This window comes from Ornithodoros turicata, chromosome 3 (genome assembly GCF_037126465.1).
Source record: "Ornithodoros turicata isolate Travis chromosome 3, ASM3712646v1, whole genome shotgun sequence".
NCBI lineage: Eukaryota > Metazoa > Arthropoda > Arachnida > Ixodida > Argasidae > Ornithodoros > Ornithodoros turicata.
This window is the reverse complement of record NC_088203.1, coordinates 53,916,305-53,929,950: the sequence shown is the minus strand read 5'-3', so window position 1 is coordinate 53,929,950 and position 13,646 is coordinate 53,916,305. Positions and strand designations below refer to the sequence as shown.

At 42.3% G+C, this 13,646-nt stretch overlaps 1 protein-coding gene across 1 annotated transcript in view; it reads left to right on the top strand.

Moving 5' to 3' along the window:
• LOC135388471 (tyrosine-protein kinase SRK2-like) overlaps window positions 1-13,646 on the top strand; it is a 509,896-nt gene that overhangs the window by 17,902 nt on the left and 478,348 nt on the right. The window contains exon 2 of the mRNA XM_064618049.1: window positions 12,700-12,892. The gene's annotated coding sequence lies outside the window, so the exon portion shown is untranslated. The remainder of the gene's footprint in view (window positions 1-12,699; window positions 12,893-13,646) is intronic.

Below are 13,646 nucleotides of genomic sequence, written 5' to 3'. Positions count from 1 at the left end.
CCCACTAAACAACTGAAGGCCGGTGACCGAGATTGTACTTGACATCACGTCCCTAAAAAGCTCACAAACACAGTGGTGCACCTACAATGGCAGAAGAATGAGACTGCGACCAGCACACCCGATCTGGGACAAAGGGATTGACCCTGGAACTAGGGTTGCCACCAGGCCGGTATTATACCGGCAAGTCTGGTTATTTGCTCGCTCTGCCGGTTGCCGGTAGGAAGGTGATAACGGCAGCGTTTTGCCGGTATTTGTTGCTCAATACCTTTTCACAAGGGCTTTTGCGAGGTTTTCGCTTCAACATTCCACTACAGCTTGAATAAATCTGGAGCTAAGTCCCAACTCCGCAGCCACCAGTCGTTTTCTTATTTATTCATTATTATTATTATCATTGTTATTCATCAAGTCTTGTGTTCAGAGGGGACAAGATCAGTGGTTGTGCAAAGCTATTGGTGGTTGTGTCGAGCCAGATAGAACTTAGGCCGTATACAACCATCATGAGATCTCCTCCTGCAAAGAAAGGTTTGTGTGCATCGATGCGTTTTTCAGAGTAAATAACAATCCAGTTGCTCCAATACGATCCAGTGTACCGTTCATGCCTGTTTATAGCAATATCTAACATCACACACAGGAACTTGTTTCCTTGTATTATCTCTCTGTCTCTGTGTGTCCTCATCCACACCTCACCCACCTTCGGTCAGGCTGACCTTTCCGAAATACTAAACGTATATCCCCCTCACCCACTTTCCCTTTCTCTTTCCCTGTGAGCATTTCCCCTTTCCCTCTCCCTCAGCCGGTATTTTTCACTACGAAAGGTGGCAACCCTACCTGGAACACTCAGTGTGGTCGCAGGTCGTCCAACCAAAGCAAATACCAAGATGATGATGATGATCATGATGGTTCATGTTCTATTGGCGCAGCGGTAATAACGTCCCAAATACCAAGAAAAGAAGAGTAATAAAGGAAAGCGTGCTTGGGTATGTTGGAATCTTAAGCTCGGGATGTGTAGCAATTTATCTGTTATGGTTCCTGGAATGTTCCTCTGTATTTGATGTTTTTCGATTAAAACCGAAAATGCAGAACCCTAAGCATAATATATCACTGTTGATTGACAGTCATTCGGTGCTTGAAGCAGGCGAAAAATGTGCAGTTGGTCGAGCGATCAATCTGTCATAACACCTAGTGACGAGAACAATGATACATTACTTACACTACATAAAATCAAATAGAGAATAGAATGCATTGTTATTCTTGTGCACATTGATATTATATTACTGCAACCATATGAGGACATCAACTTAATTAAATCTTATGATGGCGCAGTGTTTTGTAAGAAATCAACATTAAAGTCACTCACTATTACCCCTCGTTTTTGCATACTGCAATATGCAGCTTTTCTTTCAATTCCATTCAATTCGATTTCTTGCGAGGTTCTGCAATAAAAAAAATACAGAAGTGACCTGCCTATGCCTGAAAGGCTTGTGAGCATGACAGACAGAAAGTGATGAACACTCAGATTAACTCATTTAAAATAGGAAACTCAAAAAGCACGACAAAATGTAAGCATGAAAATTTGACACTGTGTGATGACCAGTGATGGCCAGTAGTTAACTACATGTAGTTAAACTACTAGTTAAACTACCTGATTGTAGTTAAAAAGTAGCTATCAACTACTTGCATAAATGTAGTGGCAACTACTAGTTAAATACTATTTTTACTAACATTTTTACTAACTAACTAACATTTTTACTAACTAACATTTTTACTAACTATTTTTACTAAAATAACTACTATTTTAAGTAGTTAACTACAGTAGTTAGGTGACTGAAGGTGCCAACTACTTCCGATTTTGCCGCAAGCTTTACGGCACGATTGTGCTTCCGACTTTCGCCTTGACCTACTTGTTTGATGAGAACGAAGGTGCAGAGCAATTGATCTTTTAACCAAAGCAAGCGCCACCTGTGGCACGCAAGGGCTCATGGGCATTTAGAGCACCTTAGAGCATTGCGAGACGGACAGAGGCGGAGGTAGAAGAAAAACAACATTCCCGGTGTATGCCGCAGCAACGTCAGCCGGGGTAAACCATAACTGAAGCAGACGACTGAGCAGTGTCGCTCAAAGTTCCCATGCTGCCTTGCGCCGCACGCTTGGTGGCGCGCGCATCTTTGTAAAATTGTCTATTGTGTCGTGCATTTGTACTAAATCTTCACTTTTGATGCTTGTCTAGTGAAGCCTATTTTTCTGTGAAATAATTCTCCAACTTAGTTTATCGCGCAGGCACAGAAAGAATCCCGCCGCAAGCTTTGTATTTGACGATCATAGCAATGGCTTGAGCCAAAGTTTATCATTGCTTGTGATTCATATTTAGGTATCCAAGAACACTACAAGGGATTGGCATTGATGGACAATGTTAAGTAGTCATAGATGTAGTTAAACTACATTGCAGTAGTTAAAGAAGTAGTTTTAACTACTTCCCTGAAAAGTAGTTGAACTACTAGTTCAAGTACTCAGTCGCAAAGTAGTTAGTAGTTATAGTTAAAGTACTGTAGAAGTAGTTAGTGGCCATCACTGGTAATGACGTTCCTGTCAACAAAAGAAGGCAAGCTAAACAGAGCCAATGAAGGTACGGAGAGCACTGAAACACAGAAATGAAAAATGTTGGCACTTTACATACTAACTGAGCTGGCTGGCTGGCTGTCATATAGGATACTTTCCTTGAAGGCCGCATCATGGCATGTCTTTTCCACGGTCCCTATAACAACCAACCGGCAATGACTGCTGTCACGTAATCCAATAGTGGGATAAATTTGCATTTGTTATCAATTGTTGAATGGTTAACACAGGCCTAAATGGACCTAGATGGTGCGTGCGCCCACGGCTCCCAAGTTTGTGCGTTTGGTCCCAGCCAAGAATGTCCGCAGTTTGGTGGCAGGGTAAAAATTACCTAGATACGCCGTTCTTCGTGAGGGACGTTAAATATGGAATGTTGTCTGCTGAGATTTCGGTGCATCTTAAAGAACCCCTCAGGATGGGAAAATTAGTCCACAGGTCGACCACTGTGGCATTGCTCCTGATCATAGTTGTCTCGAGATGGAAAGTCACGAATAATGAACATTTACTATAACATTATGATGGCATAGGCATGTTTGCAACATAATTCATGTGCAAACTTAATAAACTAGGTTTAACTGCTTTGTAAATTGCTGATTTTAGTCTATTCTTAACCATAGGTGCCTTGCTTACAATCGTACATAGGCAGTATCAGTAGTACGTCAAATTTCTCGTCTAGTATTAGGGTGCACGCGATGATGGATTTCTGAAAAATACATTCCTCGTGACACCTGAAATTTTTATGATTGCTATGCTGAAGATTTTTGCTTGCATATGTTACTTGTTTGCTATACTTCTAACACTTGTGATGCATTTTGTTCAATGCTGAGTAATGTCTTCTACAACCTCTGCTTCATAGTATGAATTTTTTTTTTCACATTAAAAATAGGTTTTTAGATTAAAATTGTGTTCAAGTTTGTTCATTGAAATGCTATGTTTTATTGTGCAGTACAACTCCTGCAGTTTATAACTACAAGTAATATTGAGATAACTGACAGGATGGTGGAGAGCAGGTGAATATTTCTAGTGGAAGAAGACCATGAGCTTGAGGACATGTAAAAGATGAACACACACACGAAGGCCTTCTTCCGTGTGTTCGTCTTTTACATGTCCTCAAGCTCTGGTTTTCTTGCAGTACAAGGGGTACTATACAAGCATATTGTGAGTGCACTGTGTGCGCTTAGATTGACTTCAGTTAACGCTCGTGGTACACTCTAATATGCCCTATAGTGGTTGGGTAGGTGGCCCAGGCGGTGGTTCATTTGCCCAGACAAATGACACAAGTACTGGAGGTACATTAATATGCTTAGCAGTAGCACGTGTAAACACAAATTAATTTAGATGTTGCCAATGGTTTGAATGCAGCATTGCTCCTGGTCGGAAGAATAGTCTCACATTCAAAATATTGGCAGTTTCCCATATGTGGCTTTGCACTCTGAGATGATTGTACCATAGCAGCTTGTATTTTTGAATTCAAACAGCATATATCACATTTTGTAAAACATCCTGTAGCTCACTATTTTAAAGGGACCATGAAATGATTTTCGAGAATTCTGAGCACTCTGGAGGAAACCGTTCTTATGATCCTTTATTATCGTACACACATCGACTTCTAACCGTATTCAGTACAACGGGGGCACAGTTATCAGACAAAAATAGCAGGGCGTGACCGCTGGATATATGCCTTCGAAGTGGCTTACGTCATCGCCATCCAATCCTCTCAGCCAACTGTGAACGACGAGGAGGACACACCCGGACCATGTGGGTGCATGGTTTCGGTTTGGACAACAACCACGTCGTATATCTGCTGTCGAAATCACTCGAAATATGGCGAGAGGCAAATTATCAGCAATGGAGGAAGAGATTATGCGACACACACAGCGTCTATAGATCGTTCAGTATGCAGCAGCTCGTAAAATATCACTGACGAAGGTATGTTCTGACGAAGAAGTTCAAAGAGAAAAACGTGCTCCGGTAACCATGCTGACAGTCAACGGCTATATTACATTTCTCGTAGGATTCTGTGTCAACGGTTAGTTACAATCTTGTCTCCAAGTCAAATTAAAACATATTTCATGACGAAGTACGCAAGCTTGTTTGAAAATTTCGCAGTTTGCTCGCAAATCGGCATGAATCGGCAACATGTTCTGTGTATGATGTCACGGCCAGTTCCCCTTGGAGGTGGGCCGTAGGAGCTGCAGTTCACGCCTGTGGTAAATATAGAATATTTTCGCTATTTGTACGATTTTCAACTTCATATTTCACTGAGTGAATGTTTTTGTACAGAGGAACAAAATAAAAATCATCATTGGCTTGTCAAATATCCTTTCATGGTCCCTTTAATACGCATATGACCAATCTCAATATTCTTGAACTTTGTGTGCCCTTTTGCATTTCGAACCACACTTTATAATGTGTGAAGAGTACTACCCCCGGTGATGAAGATCTCTAATCATCATCATTAAAATAAAGTTGTTGTTGTTTCAAATCTGTGAAATATTATGTTACAGGATGCTCCTCATTCATCACTTGAGTTAATATGTTTCTCTGCCATTCATTTATTTAATAGAAGGAGAATACTGGATTATATAATAAGAGTAACAAAGGTTTTGGACGTTTCAACGTCTATATGAACGTCATCATCAGCAAAAGAAAACACTGCATGCGAGTCTATAGTAATACAGACAAACTCCTTTACAACGAAACTCAGGGGACAGCAAAAAAAATTTGCAGTGAAGGTATTTTCGTTAAAAAGGTGTTCGCTATAAAGGAGTTTAACTGTAGTAGTAAAATAGTAAAAAAAAGTAAAAGAAAGTAAAAAGTAAAATAGTAGTAAAACGTAAGTAAATAGTAATAATGGTAGTAAATAAAATTCATTTATTTGTTCCATTTCATTTTATTTGTTTCCAGAGCTTCAGTTCACTACGCAGGCTGTAGACCAATATATAAACCTGATATCCCATCCTTGTTGCCAGTGTGGTGTCTGTCGTGGAGGCTTGGTTGTATCATGATCGAACCTGAGTTCCAAACAGCAAGCACGAGCCCTTTGTGCCAGTTCCAGGCATCTCTTGCTTTTATTCTGCAGCTATTTCTGCATTTGGGCACATTGCTTTTAATTTCGCCCCATGCCAGGATCACCTTGCACATTCTCTGTGTAATCGAGAGAGAAACAATAACAACCTTAATTAACATTTTCAGATTCTGCAATGCAAAATGTTGTTCTTTCCCCTGAAACTTGTGGATTGCAAGCTTCTTCTGGTGATACAGCATAGATGCGACGTTAAAGTTTGCAAAAGCGGGTTATTGATGATTGCACTTTGCCTGATGGAAATTTGCAACTGTCAAAACTGTGCACTTCAGGGTTTATCACATAGTGAGCAAAGGTTCAAATAGCAGGAATTACAAATTAATGTAAGTTCTTAAACTTACAAGGACGTAGAACAGAGACACAGGACAACACGCTCCCATGTCTCTGCTCTACATCCTTGTAATTTTCAGTGCTTACATTAACTATGGGTCCAACTAGCCCAGTCTCTTGTCGCGATGGGCATCACAAGTCAATATATGAAGATTTACTTATGGCAAGTATGATAGAGAGAAAAAAAAAAAAAGAGATGGTGAGTGCAATGGTGATAGATGTTATGAAGAAGATAGCATTTACGAGACAAGTAACCTAAGTCGACATTTAGTTGGAAATACATGCGAAGTTGTTACTTAAGAGAAGTTGCACTTGTTAGTGTTGGCGGAGGCTTATTGAACCTCATTTCTGGTTACAGATTGTTTTTCTGTTTTGCAGTGAGAAGATGCCAGCATGAGTATATTCTTTTGGATATATTAAAAACATTATCCGTATGAATCATTCCATGAGTGTTTTCAGCTACACTGCCTTAGAACGCTGTAGCAGCCTATACTTAGATTTATAGACCCAGCCAGTACTCAAAGCCACACCGGACCCTGACTTCACCCAGATGCCGAGACCTGAGCCTGGCCTGAGGCTGCATAGCTCTTTCCCACCTGAACTGGGCCTGACAGATTTGTAATGTGATCTGTTTAACTCGTCAGCTCAAGACACAAAATAGATACTTCATTGCTCTAATGTAGGGCCTACACTAGAGAAATACCCAGAGGGAAAGTCTGGAGTAACTGTCTGGCTTGTCGTTACATCCTTCACAGAGGTACATGTAGCAGTGGGGTGGAGTTTCACGTAGTGCAGTTTAGCATACTCATGCTCACCCAAATGAAGCGCTGTTGTCAACAAAGTTATGTTGGTTACAAGTTTTCATATATACAAGGCTTCCCATGATTAAGGATATAGCTTGAAAGAAAAACAATAAACAGATAAATATATCTTTTTGGTGCTACATGATTAGTTGCAGGACTTAGTATGCACTAAGAACTCAAAAATTTTCATTTGGAGCAGTTCTTTGTGGGTGCATTACCAGTGCATTTTGCCAAAACTGTTGAAACTTTGATATGTCATTTATTTTGCTACATTTAAAAAATTTGGAAGCATAACATGTACTTCTGTTAATATACCTTCTAGAGTTAATTCCAAGGTGTCAGCATTGCATCGACAGCTAAAAAATATTACAAGTGGCACTGTGTAGGAAAGTGCCATTTTTAAGTTTGCACAATTTCATATTTTTTATATTCTTTCATCGTTCCAATTTTGGAACATAAAATTTTTTATATAATTTATGAGGACTCAATGCATCACTGACCAAGGTTTCTGTGTTTCTCAGTCTGAGGGTTAAACAAATGGCATCTAATCCCTCTATTTCCATTCTGTCTTACATCGTTCCCATTCACTCTCTCATTCGTACACGAGGCAGGGCAATTTGTAACGACGTAAACAATGAGAAATGGCAGAGGCAGCCACACAATTAGGGGCAGCACGGCACGTAAGCCTCGAACGGCCAGAAATTAGTGAATTCAAACAACTCAGGAAAAAGAGGTGTTGCTGCCAGGAATCACACCTGGGACATCTGATCTCTGCTGGTGTGGTGTAGCAGTTAGCATATCTAACCAGAGATCAGAAGACCTAGGTTCAATCCCTGGCATCAGCACCTCTTTTCCCAGAGTTGTTTGTATTGATTCAAGTTCTGGAAACCTTTTCCCATTCCACTCTCATTATTAGTGGTGACTTCAACCTACCCTCCATTAATTGGAACGATCTGACAGTTGATGCCGACTGTAGACATGCCACTATGTCCTCAGATTTCATCGACCTGTGCGCATCTTCCGGATTGGCCCAGATAGTCCACGTACATAAGGTATCCAAATAAAATTGTCACGGGAGACTCGTCCATGTTCGCTGCTAAAAGGATGGTCACACGAACCCCTGCTGAGTTTCCCTCAGTAACATGTGCTTCCACAAATGTCGAATGTCTTGTTGATAAGCATTTGCCAAAAGAGTGCAGTCTCATCCGCGATAAAAATCTCCACAGGTGAGAACTTCTCGGAAATTTCTGGCCACTGGTCCGACAGCCACTTCTCCGTTTCCTGGGTATTCACAGCTTCAATTTCGCCTGAAATTGTCCTTCCAACTATCCCATAGTGACCCTTGAATCTCTGTAACAATCCCGTATCACCATTGAAGTTTTCGTCATGAAAGGCCGCCTGTTGAAGCACCTGGCTTTTTCAATCGGCGTTTGTCCATCCAATGGAAGGTTCCTGCCCCGGATATCCGGGAACCGCGCATAGAGGACCTTCTCAATCCTTTCAAATGCCCGCATCCTCAAGCAGCATGCTCCCTTGCGAGCTTGTCCTGCTGCTGTCATTCTGATATCCTCCTTGTTCCGATGAAGCGTACTCAGCGTGCTTCGTGGGATGCCGAATGCTTCTGTTACTGAAGACTTCTTTTCTGCATTCTCAACACATAAGATGATGTCGAGCTTGGTCGCGAAGTTCAGGTTCTTCCTTTTCTTAGCGTCCAAGGCTGCCTCATTCGTGCCCCGCAAAAACCAAACGACACTGACGCCACTCGCCACTGCACATGTATCGCATACGCGCTGTGCACAGCCAGCATGGTTGATTCCATTGCAGGTCACGTACTCGGGGAAGGTAGCATGACGCATGACCCCGTGATTTTTCCCTTCAGAGCATGTGAAACAAAGCTGCGTGGGGTCAACAACAACTCCCGTTACCAGCCTGCCCTCATTTCCAAATGCTTTTGGTGAGGATGACTTCATCCCCAATCTCCAACCTGTGCTTTGACCTTTTGAATCGCAAAAAATGTCCAAAAGTTACTAAGAGCGCATCATAGGATCCTAGCGGTAGTGTGATATAGCTGATGACAGCAGTGACGGCTGTTCGATATAGACGTACAGCAGGCCTATACATTTACATGCTACAGTTGAACCCGACTATATCGAACCCGGTTATATCAAATTATTGCCTATATCGAACATCCGAAACATCCCCTTGAAAATAGCATGTAAATGTATAGGCGTGCTGTACGTCTATATCGAACAGCCGGCACCACTGTCATCGGCTATATCACACTACCGCTGGAATCCTATGACGCGCCCTCAGTAACTTCCACACATTTTTCGCGAATGAAAAGGACAAAGCGCGGCTTGGAGATTAGGGATGAAGCCATCCACACGAAAAGGAGTTGGAAATGAGGGCAGGCTGCCAACGGGAGAAGTTAGTGACCCCACGGAGCTTTGTTTCGCACGCTCCGAAGTGAGAAATCACGGGGTCATGCTACCTTCCCCGAGCACGCGACCTGCAATGGAATCGTCCATGCCGGACGTGCGCAGCACGTGGCCGAGACGTGCGCAGTGGCGACTGGCGTCGGAGCATTCCTTTGGTAGGCGCCACCATTTGAAAGTTGTCACGAATGAGGCAGCCATGGACGCTAAGAAAAGGAACAACCTGGACTTCGCGACCAAGCTCGACATCATCCGACGTGTTGTGAATGAAGAAAAGAAGTCTTCCGTAGCAGAAGCATTCGGCATCCCACGTCAATGACGTCAAGCGTGAAACAGTAGCGAACTGCTTTCGCAAAGCGGGTTTCGTAGCAGTTGCAGATGAGGCGTGTGCGGATGCCTTAGACGACGATGACGACTTCGAGTACGCTCTGGACGACGAGCTTCGAAAGGTCGCAGAGTTCCCAGAAGCCGTTCCCACTGATCTGACGGCAAATGATTTTGTAAGCGCCGACGACAATGTGCACGTTGTGGCAGAGATGACGGATGCGGACATCATAGCGGACGTTGCTGGTGACGACGTCGATGGTCGATCCAAGCGGCGATGAAGGCTCACTGGGAGGTCCTAACGGCAACGATGTCATGCCCACAGCCACAGAGATCGCTTCGGGATTTCGCTACCATTTGTCGCTGCTGCGGGGCAATAGAAGGAGCTGGACTTTCTCATTTAGGAGGCCTCGAGAAGATCGAAAATAGTGTAATGGACTTCATGGCTCGCAACAAGAGACAAGCCCAACTCACGGAGTTCTTCCGTCCCAAATAAATGTTGTTAACTGTCCTGTTGCCCGCTTTGTTTGTGCAGTTTCTGCTCTCGTTCATGCAAATCGGTAAGCTCCTGTTTCATACTATCCCAATTAAATGGTAATTAATATGGCACACGCGAATGTCAGTTAAAATACGAACGCTTTATATATCGAATTATCGATATATCGAATTATTTGCCGATCCCCTTCGAGTTCGATATATGCGGGTTCGACTGTATTTTCAAGGGGATGTTTGGGATGTTCGATACAGGCAATAATTTGATATAACCGAGTATGATATAGTCTGGTTCGACTGTACTTGAAATGCGCATTGGTTATTTTGGTATTTTTCCTTGTGAGAGCCTCTGTCAGTGGTTTATCCAGAATCCCAAGCATGGAGGGGTGTTGGAAAAAATTGGGTGGGGCGTCATTATTTTAGTTACGTCATTACAGCCTAACATGTCGTTATCGACATGTGTGTCTGAAGCTGAAAGCGCAAGGGCACCCTCTGTAGGGAGTACACAGGTGCAAAAGTTACGGGGGTGTCACTCAACATTTGGGGGGGTGTAGGGGGAGGGTCTGGATAAATTACTCGCCTCTGTGACAAGACTGAACAATTGCTGTGAAAGGTAGAGCTGTGTCAAGTACAGCCACCTTTGTGTGACGCATAGACTGGATGTGCCTGATTAGTAACGAGGCTGCTTTTCCATTTTTTCCTGTAAATTGGAAGACAACAGCTGCTTTTATTTACTTATTTATTTTTACAACACTGCTAGGAGGCTATGCGACATCAGCTAGATGTCTACGTGAGCTAATACATGCTACACCAACATCTATGAGCAGTTTTCAACCATAAGATCAACCAAACTTCTCTGGCTACCATATCACAACCCGGCATTGGCTCGACGAGGTTTCTGATTGATTAGCGAAAAGCACTGCCTTGAGAGTATAATCGTCGATTCGCAAACTGCTACACTGAACAAAAATATCAAAGATGTTCACCTTAAGATTGCTTCTTCAAATTGGAGTACGACACCTGGGATGTATACTAAGGCATTTTGTTTTCGGGAGAAAAAGAGGGCACGAGAATACTAAGCTTCCATCACTTCTTGTTGCCTTCACTGTGAACATTTCGTCTAACTCGCACCATGCTGACGTGGTTATCATTTGTGCCATATTACTAATCACTAAGAATAAAAATATTTGTGTCCTTGTAATCCATAGATGATTTTTGCTGGAGGAGATAAGTGTGCAAGAGGGAGGACAAACACACAGATTAAGGTTTTTTTCCTGGATACCCTGTGCGGTTAATAGCATGCACGAAATCATCATCCAGGTCATATGAACATATTTCACAACAACATGGTGAATCAGCAGTTAATGACAATGTCATCTCAGGATTGAAGTTTAGTCGAGTTTAGTGACTCTAGTTTATCAATGGGGGGCAAGCTGTGAGATAAGAAAAAAGGACAAAAAACATGGTCTTCACATGGTCAATGACACAACCGGATAGCATTGCTGTATTTGTTTTCGGCTCATTTGTATTGCAAAAATTTGGCAACATATACTTCGAAATACGTTCACTTCTCACGGCATTTGATAAGGACGATGGATTTTAGTGATGACTGGCTCCAATTCTGCTCTCTTGCATTTCCCAGAAAACATCTAATTAATAAGTTAATCAATTAATTTTAGCTAATTTGTCATTCAGTAGTTGCATATACTGCCCTACAAGATGTTTTCACCGGGCTGTATAGCCCACCTGCTAACACAGCATCTATTTTGCTCAGCCAGTTTTTTTTAAACAAAAATCCTGTAACAAATATAAAAGAAACACCCAGTATATATGGACATATGTACAGAAAAAAAAATAATGGTCACGGAGCACCACCAAGGAACCTCGACAGAACAGATATTTTGGAATACTTAATCTAATTCATTTAGCAGGAAATAAATTATATTAGCACGATGTTTCGAATGGAGAACTGCTCTTTTTCAAGTGGAAAGGGAAAGTGCACAGAAAACAGTTTATTTTAATGGGAAGAGTGTGGTGGGGAAAGTAAAAAATACATAGATTTACTGCCTCCCCCCTTGCCTGTTATGTTAAACCCTCACAGTGGGTACTTAACGTGCATCAATGGATGGATACACAGTTCAGTGTTTAATTTTCATTTGCAAAATGTGATCTGGCTTGACATGGTCAGGCACCCTGTTGACTCATACAGCGTCCAACACCTGCAGCAAACCCTACAGCAACTACAGGGCATCAAGGAAGCACATTTAATTTCTTTCGTTATTCACTCAACAACTACTACAATGTCTGTTCAAGTTTGTTGCACTGACTGCACGCCAAAATCATAGCCTTGCATGTGTTGAGTTTAGCATATTGTCATGTGTCGCGGCATGTGTCATATCAGTATGCAAGAGTGTTTGACAATATTGTAAGCTGCTAGACAATATCTTCATTGCTAATATTTGCAGTTCGAACAATATGTCAGTAAAAAAATGTGCACATTATGACGTGATCCTAGGGACTGAGACAAGGCACAAGGGTTCGGGATTCCCCAGTGACTACTCTATTTATCTGTGCACTGTTTTGCCTACCTTGTGTGACAGTGCCTCATCTTTTTCAGTGCACCAAGAAGGACAGAGGAATGTTGATGCTACTAGTGCTCGCACAGTGCAGTGTAGATGACAACTGAAGATTTTTTGGAAGTAACATTGTGATGCATCACCGTTCGTGGATATGTGTACATTTTGTGCTAACCTGTACATCACATCAAAATTGACGTGGAAGCTTTATTGGAAAGTGACAATACTCATCAGGTAAGTGCCCCGCCCCTCCATACCACCTGTATTGTGATGACACATATGGTTATCAAAATTCTACTTGTCAGCTACGGTTGAGAAGTACTGCAGTAAACTTTTTTTAATTTCTGTGTGATTGCCGCAAAGCAACAGTGGCAATGAGCGGCGTACAGACTTAAATAGATGGTGAGAGGACAGCAGGAAGGAGTGGGGCACAGAGGGTTTAGTATGCGTCCTGGGCTAACTTCAGGGGCAACTGTGCTGATATTCACGTGAAAAGTCTGCCAGAAAACCCAGGGACACTTCAGACAGTACAGCAGGCGCTGGGATTCAAGTCTACATCACCCCTAATTTCAGCGTGGAAAGCGATCATCTAAACCATGAAGCCACATGAGCTGATCTGCAGCCAACTAACCTGACTGTTGTTGTTCTGGGAGAAGGAGAGGAAATGATATGCTTCAAATGGGTGCATAATACCCTCTTTGCAATTTCAGTGAACACAGTATAGCCTGCTCTAGTATCTGGTGCTGCCAAAAATTTTTCTCTTGTGTTTTATTGCCTGCAACCATATAGAAATTCAAAATAAGTTGCAAACCACCCCGAAAACACATTTTACTAGTAAGGTATAATATGTTGCATATCTGCAACTTCGGGCTTTCCACGCCAATAGACCGTATGCAGAGCCGTATATTAAAAGGGAGTCTGGCCATTAATGGGTCATGCCTATACCTGAAGCTCCACCCACTTTTTCAGCTTCCTGACCAAAGGCGTC